The sequence below is a fragment of the Thalassophryne amazonica genome, chromosome 3 (genome assembly GCF_902500255.1).
Source record: "Thalassophryne amazonica chromosome 3, fThaAma1.1, whole genome shotgun sequence".
NCBI lineage: Eukaryota > Metazoa > Chordata > Actinopteri > Batrachoidiformes > Batrachoididae > Thalassophryne > Thalassophryne amazonica.
In genome coordinates this window covers 54,275,874-54,289,415 of record NC_047105.1, presented here as the reverse complement: position 1 = coordinate 54,289,415, position 13,542 = coordinate 54,275,874, and positions in this window count along the sequence as shown.

Genomic DNA, 13,542 nt, shown 5'->3' with positions numbered 1-13,542 from the left:
ATTGGTGCACAGGACAGGAGGATCACCAATACAAATACAACTCCCATCTCTGGATGGAGCTGCACCTTAAACAGAGAGAAAAAACAGAATCAGGCATCAGAAAGACAAAAAATACAGTAGAATACTGTAGAATTTGCCAGCATTAAACAACAAGAAAAACAGAGAAATACTAAGGTGATCGCCAGCCACTAGCCCTAAACTTCACTAAAAGACCCAGAATTTAGGTAAAGTTGAGGTCGCAGCCCACTCCAATTACTAATAAACTGTAGTGGGATGAAAGTCCCGGGTCCCAATTGAAAAGACGTTCCCGCTAGCTTGGCTAATGGGGAGTTCCCCTGTGGCTGACCTGGTAGAGGAACGGTCTTTTGTGCGAACCGCGTGGGTTCGATCCTCACCGTCGTCCCGGCCACGAAGGTCCTGCTGCTTCAAAATGAATTAAAAGAGTAAAAAGCGTAAAACAAAACTGTACCAGTATGCTAGCCATATGAAAGGAAAAATAAGTGCGTCTTAAGTGGACTTGAAAATCTCCACAGAATCTGACTGTTTTATTGATGCAGGGAGATCATTCCACGGAACAGGGGAACGATAAGAGAAAGCTCTGTGACCTGCAGACTTCTTATTCACCTTAGGGACACAAAGTAGTCCTGCACCCTGAGAACGTAAAGCCCGGGCCGGTACGTAAGGTTTAATTAGGTCAGCTAGGTAGGGAGGTGCCAGTCCATGAATAATTTTATAGGTTAGTAGCAGAACCTTAAAATCTGATCTCACTGGGACAGGAAGCCAGTGAAGGGATGCCAAAATGGGTGTAATGTGATCAAACTTTCTGCTTCGTGTCAAAAGTCTGGCTGCAGCATTTTGAACCAATTGGAGACCCCTAATGCTAGATTGCGGTAAACCAGAAAATAGATCATTGCAGTAGTTCAATCTAGAAGAGATAAATGCATGGATCAGGGTCTCAGCATCAGCCATAGACAGGATGGGACGAATCTTTGCTATATTTCGCAGGTGGAAGAAAGCAGTCCTAGTAATATTTCTAATGTGGAGGCCAAAGGACAACGAAAGATCAAAAATTACCCCAAGGTTCCTCACTTTGTCAGTGTGATGTATGACACACAAGCCAAGGCTCGTGCAGAGGGGATCAGAAGGCTTATTTATATGAATGGTAAAGTCACCAATGATCAAAATGTTATCTACACTAGTTGACAAGTTAGAGATGAACGCACCAAATTCATCTAAGAAATCAGAATATGGGCCAGGAGGCCTATATACAGTGACAAAATAATACGACTGATACAGTGACAACTAATACGACCTTGGCAATGTGTAATATCCTGAGCAGAGCGGAGAATCAAATGCTCAAACGAGTGATATTTGTAACCCCCAACAGCTAATAGGTTAAACCTAGATTCATAAATAAGAGCAACACCCCCACCTTGCTTCGCATCACAAGGGACCTGACTAAATGTATATGCTGGTGGGCAGGCCTCATTTAAGGGGAGGACAGCTGTAGGTTTAAGCCAGGTTTCACATAGCCCAATCATATCTAAGTGATGATCAATAATTAGATCATTCATCAACAATGATTTTGAGGACAGTGATCTGATGTTAATGAGACCCAGTCTAAGGACCTCAGTGGGGAACTGTTTGGGTTTAGGGGTGGTTCGAGAGTAGCATATATAAGATGCCTAGAAGTAGGTTTAGGTTGTAGGTAGCAGACATGAAATCTTTGCTATTGCTGGAACAACCACTGGGCCATCCTCAATTTCAACATCATCCAATATAGTAATGGGTATTAAGTTTGGAAAGCATATCCCTCTATGATTTTTATGGACACGACTACGGAAGCAGGCCACAGTCTCAACTTGTTGAAATTCCCTCCCTGGCAAATAAACTGCACTATCACCATCGTGGATTTTCTGCACTAAATTCCCCGCTAAGCTAATGGATTCCACACCACATTTGTCATAAGCCTTGCAGGGTCTCTAATCACCTGCTCCGTGGCCTGCTGTAGATTCCTAATGTTACCCTCCCTGTAGAGCTCTATCTATGTTCGCAGACAAGATGGCGGCGCCTTTCCCAGTAGGGTGGAGGCCGTCCGGCATCAGCAAGCCATGGCGGCCGCAGAACGAAGGCCAGTTATCAATAAAGCTAAAGCCTTGCTGTCTACAAAACTGCGCCAGCCACCTATTTAACGATGTCAGCCTGCTAAATGCCTGATCAGTACCCCGGGAGGGGAGGGGACCAGAGACTATTAACTGATGCCGACACATCTTTCTGGCAAGGTCACAAGTCCTCTCTATGTCCATTTTTGTGACCTCTGAGTGCTTCATCCTGATATCACTGGTGCCAACGTGAATAACTATGTGACTATATCTCATGTCATGTTCCTTTGTTTGTCTTCCCCTCTGCAGCGTCAGCACCCTAAGATGAGAGGCAATGTCGGGAGCTCTGGCCCCAGGAATACAGTTAACGTCAGCCGGCGTCTGTAACCTGACTTTGCGGGTGATAGAATCCCCTATCACTAAAGTCCGGTGTTTCGGCCTGGAGACAGGAGTGGAAGTCACCTGTGGGCTCAGAGAATTCACATCAGGCAAATCCAAGGGGGAGAACCGATTCACAGTTCGCACTGGCGAGTGTGATCAGGGTGCCACAACCGGGCACCAAGCCCTACGGGGCTTCCTCCACCTAGCCACAGTCCGAAAGCCGTTCTCCACAGCCGGCGTTTCTAAGCTGATGCTAATGGGCTCGCTAGCCGGCTCAACACTAACCTCATCTGGAGTGCCCGTAACATCTAACTCCACTGAGCTAAGAAGCCGCTCTAACTTACGGACACGGCTCTCTAAGAGAGCCACCCTGTCTTCCAACATTATGCAGGATTTACGGAGGGTGTAAAGTAGAATTAGTAGTGTACTTTGTGCACTAAGAAATTCAAGAATGTAGCCAAGCAAACAGAAGCTAACCAATAATGGATAGGCTAACCACTCCTAAGGCTCACACAGATGCAAATAAATGAATTAAAATTCACAGCAGTTACACTGAAAAATTAACAGAAGTATTAAACAGGTAAAAAATCAGCAGCTATAAAATACACTAAACAGTTAATTAACTAACAGGAGTGTAAGAAAATGTAATGAAAAAAATGATGACGGGGGTTCAAAATAGCTAACGCAAGCTAACCGCTAGCGAAAATGCTAGCCGCTCCTAAGATTTTATACAGGAGTAAAATAGTTACTTAAAATTCACAGCAGTTCGACTGAAAAACGAACAGAAGTATTAAACGGGTAAAAAAGAAACAGCTATAAAAAGTAACGACGGAGAGGGGAGGGGTCGACCTAGCTAGCGAAAGCTAACCACTAGCGAATGCTAACCGCCATCGAATGCTAACCACTAGGGATTCACAACAGGACTGTTGTTAAATAACGCTCAGAGTAGATACAATTAATAACCAGAAGAGTGCTAAACATAAATAAAAGAAGCGTATACAACCGTGTGAAGTTCAGAGTGGCGTCACAGCAACAAACAATCCATCATGATCTAATAAATATTGATGCAAATAAACCAAACACCAGTATGTTACAGCTAAAAGCAACATTAAATCCTTGGGGTGATAATAATAATAATAATAATAAAAACCCCAGTGGAGGCTCCCTCCCAGCCTCCAAACAACATGCGTAAAAACGCAAAAAGCACCACACCCAAATCAGACGCTGGTGGCCGAAACACACCCGCGAACAGCAGCGTCTATTAGCCGCAGTGGCGCTCGGAGTAAAGCAACACTCCAAGCCATTAATAAAGAGCCACACAAAGCTCCAGAGAGGAAAAAAAAAAAAGATGAATGCACGCAGTCACCACAGCGTGTAAAGCCACTCCAACGTTGGTCTTTTCCTCACAGAAAAACCAGGAAGAAAAAGAGATCGGATCCACAAAATAGCTCTGAATTTATATCCCCTGCTATCAAGAAATGCAATCAGAACCCAGGTGCGCGCAATGATAGAAGGTCAAGACCAAGGCCTTTAGATAGCAACCTGAAGATTTGAAGTTTGTTCTGAAACCATAGCAACCCACTCAGCAACCTGATTACTACTCAGAGGCTGAGGAAGCCGATGCATATTTGAATGTTGACCAGCCATAGAATGAGTGGTTCTGCCACACATAAGGCGGGGGTTACTAAGGGAACAGGAGGAACTAGAGGCTGATGAGATTCTGAAACCAAGAGCAACACTTCACTATCAGAGGAACAAGAGTCCTCAAGTGAGGCTGCCTCAGTACAGAGGAAGGTGGAGCTTGATTACCCTCCAAAGGTCCCAAGACAGCTTTCAACATGTCACAATGTACATTCCGGATCTTATGCAAGTTCTCAACAGGAGCCGCAGTATAAACTGCACCCTCTCCAGATGGAACGCTCACCACTTGATGGACCACAGAGTTCCACAGATCCTGAATGTTATGACGTCCGTGCGCAGTGTAATCCCTCACATACACCCGCTGACCTACCGACAGCGGTGCATACTGCACACGTTGATCATGGTGCTCTTTCCTCCGATTTGCAGCTGCAAGAAGCTGCTCCCGAGCACAACTAAAAGCAACCCTAAGTTTCTCCTGGTGCTTAGCCACTCAGCCTTGCACCTCACCCAATCTAGGTTCCTCAGTTCTACCTAAGAGGAAGTCAATAGGAAGCCTTCGCTCTTGGCTGGACATCAAATAATACAGAGCCTCTCCTGCACTCTGATGTGGTGTGGTGTTATAACAAAAGAGGACTTGAGGCAAGGAAGTAGCCCAATCCTGCTTCTGCGGCAATGGCAATGTCCGCAGCAGATTATGAAGAGTGCGATTAAACCGCTCACATTGCCCATTGCCGGCTGGATGATAGGGCGTAGTACGGGATTTTTCCACACGTACAGTGAGCAAAGTTGCTGAATCAAGGCATTCTCAAAACTCCATCCCTGATCAGAGTGCAGGTGACCTGGAATGCCAAACTTGTAGAACCACTCTGAGACCAACACGTGGGCCACAGTGGAAGCCCTTTGATCATGTGTTGGAACTGCCACAGTAAATTTACTGAACACATCAGTCATGATCAAAACATTTTCATACCCATTCCACGAGCGCTCCAGCATCGTGAAATCTATGGCAAGGATTTCATTGGGCTGTGAGGAGAGCAGGTGACCCATGTCGCTGTGTGATACTGAACCAGCATCCTTTGCTACTTGGCACCGCTCGCATCCCTGGACCCGATCTCTTATATCATTGATCATGCCTGGCCAATAGCACCGTTGATGGACCAACTCTGCAGTCTGTTCCATGCCCTGATGACCATGTTGCTGATGAAGAAGATTTAAAGTCTCATGCTTTAGAGAAGCTGGTAAAAGGAGCTGAAGAAATTCCTCCCCACCATCAGAATGGTAAGCCCGCCGGAAAAGGACCCCATCTTGCTCCACAAACCTTCTATGCTGGCGAAGCAAGAACAAAGCACATTTCGAGAGACTCTGCAGCAGAAGGTTGAATTCTCTGCCACAAAAACAATCTCTTTTAACAGAGGATCGATCTCCTGTAGAGACCTAAACCGGATGTAACAGTGGACCATGCTAAGGCTAAAGGGGCTGCAGTACCAGGCAATTGTTGAACCAAGACTACAGAGCCTGAATGTTGCCGAGATAAGGCATCAGCATTTCTGTTACTTCGACCCGAATGGTACCCGATTTAAAAATCGAAGGCAGCCAGCTGAGCAGCCCATCGGTGCTCCATAGCCCCCAATTTTGCGGTCTGGAGATGGCTGAGTGGATTATTGTCAGTGTACATTGTGCACTTGTGACCCAACAAATATTCACGAAACTTCTCCATCATGGCCCACTTGAGCGCAAAGAATTTTAACTTCAGGGAGCTGTAGGTTGCCATGTTGTGCTCAGTGGGCCGCAACCCCCTGCTGGCACAGGCCACCAGTCTTACTCCACTATCAGTCTCTTGGGAGAGGACAACTCCTAGCCCACTAAAACTAGCGTCCACTTCCAAAATAAATGGCTTAGAAAAGTATGCAAAAGCTAGAATGAGCGCAGACACTAGCTTGGCCTTTAATGCCTGGAACGTCTGCTCACACTGCAGAGTCCATACCACCTCTAAAGCTTTGCCCAAACTCTTCTTGGACTTTGTGCTTGCCAGTTCAGCCACCAACCGATGTCGAGGGCCCACCAACTTGGCAAATCCCTCCACAAACCAGTGGTAGTAGCTGGCAAAGGTCAGGAACGAACGCAGCTCTGAGGTATTGGTAGGACACTCCCATTGAGACACAGCTTTGATCTTTTCGGGGTCCATCGACACCCCTTGGTCCGAGATGACATGGCCCAAGTACCCCACCTTATGCTGGAAAAATGAGCACTTTTCGACTGCGCCTTCAGGCCTTCTGTGTTAAGCCAACCAAGCACCATTTCCAGACGTTGAAGGTGTTGTTCAACAGACGAGGAGTAGACCACAATATCTTCAAGGTACAGCAAAAGAGACTGACCTTGCTGTTCACCAAACATCCTCAGCTGCTGGAAGGTGCTTGGGGCATTACACAAGCCAAAAGGCATGCGGTTAAACTCAAAAAGGCCAAAAGGGGTACAAAAGGCTGTTTTGGGACGATCTGCCGCAGTCACAGGGACCTGATTGTAACCACTGGCTAGATCGAGTGTGGAGAACCAGACAGCACCCGACAATGCATCCAGTGTCTCCTCGATCTGAGGCAAAGGGAAAGCGTCCTTCCGCGTTTTACTGTTAAGCAGATGGTAATCTGTGCAAAGGCGTAAGCCACCATCCTTCTTCCTCACCAATACAATTGGTGAAGCGTATGGACTGCTGCTTTCTCGAATGACTTGAGACTCCAGCAGCTGATTTATGTGCACCTTAACCCCTTAACGCCCATCGTCGCTTATATGCTACAATCTCTGACTCAAATATGCAACTTACCAAATTAACCTGTATGCCCGTTGTCGCAAATTTGCAACATACCATCATTATTATTATAACATTATAACATAAAGTCATTACCAGAATACCCAATATTACTATCTAGTTTTTGTGCAAAAGTGAAATTAATAATCTCAACATTATTTACCATCTACTTAAAGGCAAAAACACACACAAAACATTTTTTTATATACAGCTATGTAAATTCGGGCATTAAGGGGTTAACTGCCTCATATTCAGAAGGCGGGATACGACGATACCTCTGGCAAATCGGAACATCATCAACCAGGGGTATTTCATGTGATAGAAGAGTTGTACATCCCAAGTCGTTTTCATGTTGGACAAAGACTGACTCATAACGTTGCAATAATGACTTCACTTTCTCCTGATCCTGAACTCCCAAGGCAGGCAGTTCCAGAGACACTATTCTATCAGGCACAGAGAGCAAAACAGTCTGAGAATTTGTAGAAGCCAACATGGTTCTGTCCTCAGTCAGACCAGCTGGCAAGCTCACAATCTGTGCCACGCCAAGACTACCAAGTGTGGTCTGTGGGTAAAGCAAGACAGCCTTTGTCTCCACATTAACCACAGGGATATATGCAGTTCCTTGAACCACTCTCACTAGGCATGGGGGGAACAGTAAGCCTGTGGATAAACCCAGTCTCTGGTGGCTCTAACAAAACACTCTCTCCATCAAACTCCTCTGAACAAGTGCAAGCCACCAACTTCATGGTACCTCCAGGCACCCGCACCGCTCGTCTACCCTGGATCTTTACTGTGCTAGTCGTCAAATCCTCATCTGGACCTGCCTCATGGCATTTCTGTAGCGCAATGATGACCGGTTTAAGGGCCTCTGAAACAGCCGGTGTATCAAAAAGAGATGAGCCAAGTGGAATAAAAAGCACACCATAACAACGCTTGATGACATTCATCCCCAAAACACCAGGGACTGAAGACACAGCACCAGGAGGGTCCAAAACCACTAAAATGCCACAATGCGGAATAACTTTACCACACAGCTCGACATCAAGTTCTAAGTAGCCAGTGTAAGGAATTGCCAGCCCATTTGCTGCTCTAAGCTGAAGCCAATTACAGGAATGGAGGCGGTCCTGACCCCATGTTGCAAAATGCTTCATGAACAAACTTTCTGTGATGGTAGAAACCATGGAACCAGTGTCCACCAAACACAAGACCAAAACACCCCTGATTGACACATCTATATTTGGACATTGCACAATCAGTCCGCTGGCAGTGTCCAGCTGTGAGCCTAAGGGTTCCCCAGCTGAGCTATGGCTCAAAAGCTCAGTGGGCTCTAGTTTCCCGGTGGCCAGTCTGATTGAACAGGCCTAACGGTTCCTGAACCCTGATTATTATGCTGGGTTGATGTTGGTTAAAAACCCGAGAACGGGTGCAGTTCCTAGCATAGTGTCCTGATTGCCGACACCTACAACAAATTAATGGAAATGAACCTGAGCTAGTCTCTAGGGGATAAGGGGCCTGCAATGATACAACAGTTTGAGTAAGTTTATTCAACTGTTCTTGCTGCTGCTTTAATATGCCCATAAGCTCTCTTAAACCAAGCTCCGGTGGCTCACCCTGCTTATTTGACTGGACACGGCCTTGCACGCCACACTGAAGGCCAAAAGCCGAGGGAACAGAATAACTACGGCCTCTAGCACCACCTAGTAGGCCCTCACGCTCCCACCTCATCACCTCAGCACGAAGCTCCATCAATTTGATGTTTGTCTGCCTAAGAACAAGTTGTTTCAGCTCGCAACGCAAGGAGCTATCAAGAACGTGCTCGGTAAATTGGTCTCAAAGCAATACCTCTGCATTAGGGATCCCACCTGGTGCTTGCTGTCTAACCCGAGCCATCAAAGACATTAAAGCTAGTGAAAACTCCTGAAGGCTCTCACCCTCAAGTTGGTGTCGAGCAAAGAAATCTTGCTGCAAAGTGATGTAAGATTGATGACATCCATAAAGCTCCTTCAAAATGGCAAGACATTTATCAGGGTCCAGTCAGATGTCAGGACGGTCAGATGTCGAGCACACATGCATGCCTCAACCTCCTCGGCCCACTCATTTATCCCAAGCCCAGTCCTTCCATGAAAAAAATAGGGCACCTACGGTCCTGAGGTACAACCACAAACCACTCTGTTACAGCGGGGACAGGGGACACTGTATTTGCCGTTGGACCAGAAGGCTGAGTGGCACTCCCATCTGGGTCCAAAGAAATCGTGCGCTCTTGACGGAGTTGCTCGTTATCTGCCTGAAGCTGTGAAACAAGATCATTTAACTGCTGCAATCCCTCCTCCATGTCAACTGAGGAAAAATGCCAAAAGGCTGAACAAAAGAAAAAAATCCTAGAAATTTGGGCCCTAACACCACCTCCGCTGTTCTGGATACTTTTTTTTTTTTGAAAATCTAACGATTTAAACCACCAATACTACTAACAAAATAAAAAGTCTCTGCCCCCTTAATTTCCTGGTAATCCTGCCGACAACGACAAGATGTGGCATGAGTGAGCAATATGGCACTCAGGTCGGAGGACTGGTCTTAACAGATTAACAAAGTTGCTGACAACGCCACCTAGAATAGGCCTAGGACCCTGCACAAGGCAGACACTTACCTTTTTTTAATTAAGGGGAGCAGAGACAAAAAGGGTTAACTATAGAAATATATCCTTTATTTATTTCCAACCTTAATTTGTTAAAATCACCCCCATTCCATTTACAAACTTTAAAAACACATTGTTACTGAAAAATCAATAAACCCAAAATAAACTCAATAAAATTCACAAAACACACATCCACACACAAAAAAGAAACATGCAAATAAACCAAACACCAGTATGTTACAGCTAAAAGCAATATTAAATCCTTGGGGTGATAAGAAAAAAAAAAAACACACTCAATAAAATAAATTACAGTCTGGAATAAATATGGATCATAAAGCCAGCATGCAATATTTTATTTTATTTTTTTCCCGCCCACATCTGACTTTAAAACCCCTACAACGTCCGTGCGACATTTAAATTATTACCGGACTGTTAATAGAATCCAATTTGGCCATCCAATATCCAAAATCCAGAAGAGCAGCAGCGGGAGGAGTTACGCAAAGCGTGGCCAGCGTCTGAATTATTGATCCGACACAGCTGTCCCCAGCAGCCACCGCAGTAAGAAGATGATGGATGATACACGCATGCCGAAATTAATTCTCTTTGGCGAGCTCAAGGAAGGGAGACGAAACCAAGGGGCCCCCAAAAAGCGCTATAAGGACCAGCTGAAGAAACAGCTCTCCCTTGCAGGCATTCAGCATCAGTCATGGCAGCATCTAGCTACAGATAGACTCAGCTGGCGTCAAATCCGCCAGCCTGAAGTTTGAGGCAGAAAGAAGTGAGGCCTCACGCCAGAAGCGTCAAAGACAGAAAGAGCGGGCAGCAGCACAAGCCTAGCCTACTCAAGTGTTCATTTGCCCCGTGTAACAGGTCTTGTGCATCCCGCATCGGACTTTTCAGCTACCAGAGGGCTTGTAGAAAATAAACTAAAGGCCTTCCCACTATCCTCGCAAGGAAACTGCCAACAACAACAATACAGTAGTGTTCAGAATAATAGTAGTGCTACTCGTATGTGACTAAAAAGATTAATCCAGGTTTTGAGTATATTTCTTATTGTTACATGGGAAACAAGGTACCACTAGATTCAGTAGATTCTCACAAATCCAACAAGACCAAGCATTCATGATATGCACACTCTTATCGCTATGAAATTGGGCTATTAGTAAAAAAAAGTAGAAAAGGGGGTGTTCACAATAATAGTAGTGTGGCATTCAGTCAGTGAGTTTGTCAATGTTGTGGAACAAACAGGTGTGAGAATCAGGTGTCCCCTATGTAAGGTTGAAGCCAGCACCTGTTGAACATGCTTTCCTCTTTGAAAGCCTGAGGAAAATGGGACGTTCAAGCCATTGTTCAGAAGAACAGCGTAGTTTGATTAAAAAGTTGATTGGAGAGGGGAAAACGTATATGCAGGTGCAAAAAATTATAGGCTGTTCATCTACAGTGATCTCCAATGCTTTAAAATGGACAAAAAAAAACAGAGACGCGTGGAAGAAAACGGAAAACAACATCACAATGGATAGAAGAATAACCAGAATGGCAAAGGCTCACCCATTGATCAGCTCCAGGATGATCAAAGACAGTCTGGAGTTACCTGTAAGTGCTGTGACAGTTAGAAGACGCCTGTGTAAAGCTAATTTATTTGCAAGAATCCCCCGCAAAGTCCATCTGTTAAATAAAAGACAGGCGCAGAAGAGGTTACAATTTGCCAAAGAACATATCAACTGGCCTAAAGAGATATGGAGGAATATTTTGTGGACTGATTAGAGTAAAATTGTTCTTTTTGGGTCCAAGGGCCGCAGACAGTTTGTGAAACAACCCCCAAACTCTGAATTCAAGCCACAGTTCACAGTGAAGACAGTGAAGCATGGTGGTGCAAGCATCATGATATGGGAATGTTTCTCCTAATATGGTGTTGGGCCTATATATCGCATACCAGGTATCATAGATCAGTTTGGATATGTCAAAATACTTGAAGATGTCATGTTGCCTTATGCTGAAGAGGACATGCCCTTGAAATGGGTGTTTCAACAAGAAAATGACCCCAAGCACACTAGTAAACAAGCAAAATCTTGGTTCCAAACCAACAAAGTTAATGCCTCACAGATGTGAAGAAATCATGAAAAACTGTGGTTATACAACTAAATACTAGTTTAGTGATTCACAGGATTGCTAAAAAAGCAGTTTGAACATAATAGTTTTGAGTTTGTAGCGTCAACAGCAGATGCTACTATAGTGAACACCCCCTTTTCTACTTTTTTTACTAATAGCCCAATTTCATAGCTTTAAGAGTGTGCATATCATGAATGCTTGGTCTGCTGGATTTGTGAGAATCTACTGGTACCCTGTTTCCCATGCAACAATAAGAAATATACTCAAAACCTGGATTAATCTTTTTAGTCACATAGCACTACTATTATTCTGAACACTACTGTATATATATATACAAGTGTTGTGGAATCATCATCAAGCTATATATATATATATATATATATATATATATATAGCTTGATGATGATTCCACAACACTTGATATAGCTTGATGATGATTCCACAACACTTGTATAAACTTTGATTAAGGAATGATAATTTTAAGAATTATTTGTTCTAGTGAGATATGAGTAACTGAGAATAGAAGGGAAGAAAGTGTTAAAGAAATAAAAGAAAGAAGTAAACCAAATAACTAATCATGGCAGGCATAGATTAGGAGGGATCAATCTTACATTATCCAAAGAACAAAAATAAGTAAATAAGAGAATCAGCTCAGTTATTACTTGAAATTGTTGATGTTCTAATAGGTTGTCTATGTGCAGTCTGCATAAGTGGGGAGTGGCAAGATGGCCACCAGTTTGCTTCAGCGGAATGTACGGAGTGTGTGGGCCAATGAGCTATCCAGTAATATATACAGATCAATGGACTGGCCGGCTGATGGGCTGCATTGATTGTCTATTGAAATCAGCTGTTTTGTTTTTTTTTTGTCTTGCTTCTAACAGCCAGCTGACCTGAAATGAACCATTGTACATTAAACTGACTTTATTGATGAGTCGGACCAAATTGCATGTATTTGTATCGAGGTTGGTGATGTTTTCAGCGACCAAACATGGCCACCAGAGGGCGCCCAATGTAAAGTCCGTGGCAAACGGGGTATTAGGGCCATTCAAAGACAAAGAATTTACGAGAAATAACATGCAAATTTGCAAGATTTAAACATGCAAATTTGCGAGATTATAAACCTGTATATTTGCGAGAAAAAGACAACGTGAGATTAGACCACGTAAAACTACAGGTACATAAATGCACATGCAAATGCAGCCTATTGGCGCCTTAAGCCCCGTTTACACATAGACGGTAAGAGCTCCCGGAAGCGTCCCGGAAGAGTTTTTGTCCGTCTTAAGGATCAAACGCTGTTGTTAACGCCGGCACTAGGGGGCGTGGCTTAGTTCTAGCTTTACCGGGAATCGTCGAAAAAATTATTCAACATGTCGAATAATTCCGGGAGTGCTCCCGGAGAATTCACGTGACGACGGAGACAACGCGAACAACGGCGTTTGATACTTTTTAATCGCCGTTTCATCCTGCCCCTTCCTGTAGTGCTGCAGTTTACACCGCCGTAATTGGCGGCCGACGTTGTATCCCTAACCAACGGCATGTAAAACAGCGATAGAGCCCACATCGGCGTCCTCAATGGTGTTTTAACCGGCGACAGAGGCAGAGAAAATGGCGGCGCTAGCGGACAGTACGCCATTCTAAATGCCACCTCCCGGTTAAAACGGCGTTCCAAACGGCCGATGGGCGGCGGTCAGTATAAAAACGCTAGCGTGCTGCATGCAGGCCTCTCACTCGCGGCCAGCTCCAGATATTTTTGCAGAGAAGCTACAGTATGCCTCTTAAAAGAAAATTGGCAGCGGCAAGGAAAGAAGAAGGAAACCAAGAGGTCTGGTTCAGAAGCAGAGGGGAGGCCTGTGGTGGAGACGGAGCAACACGTT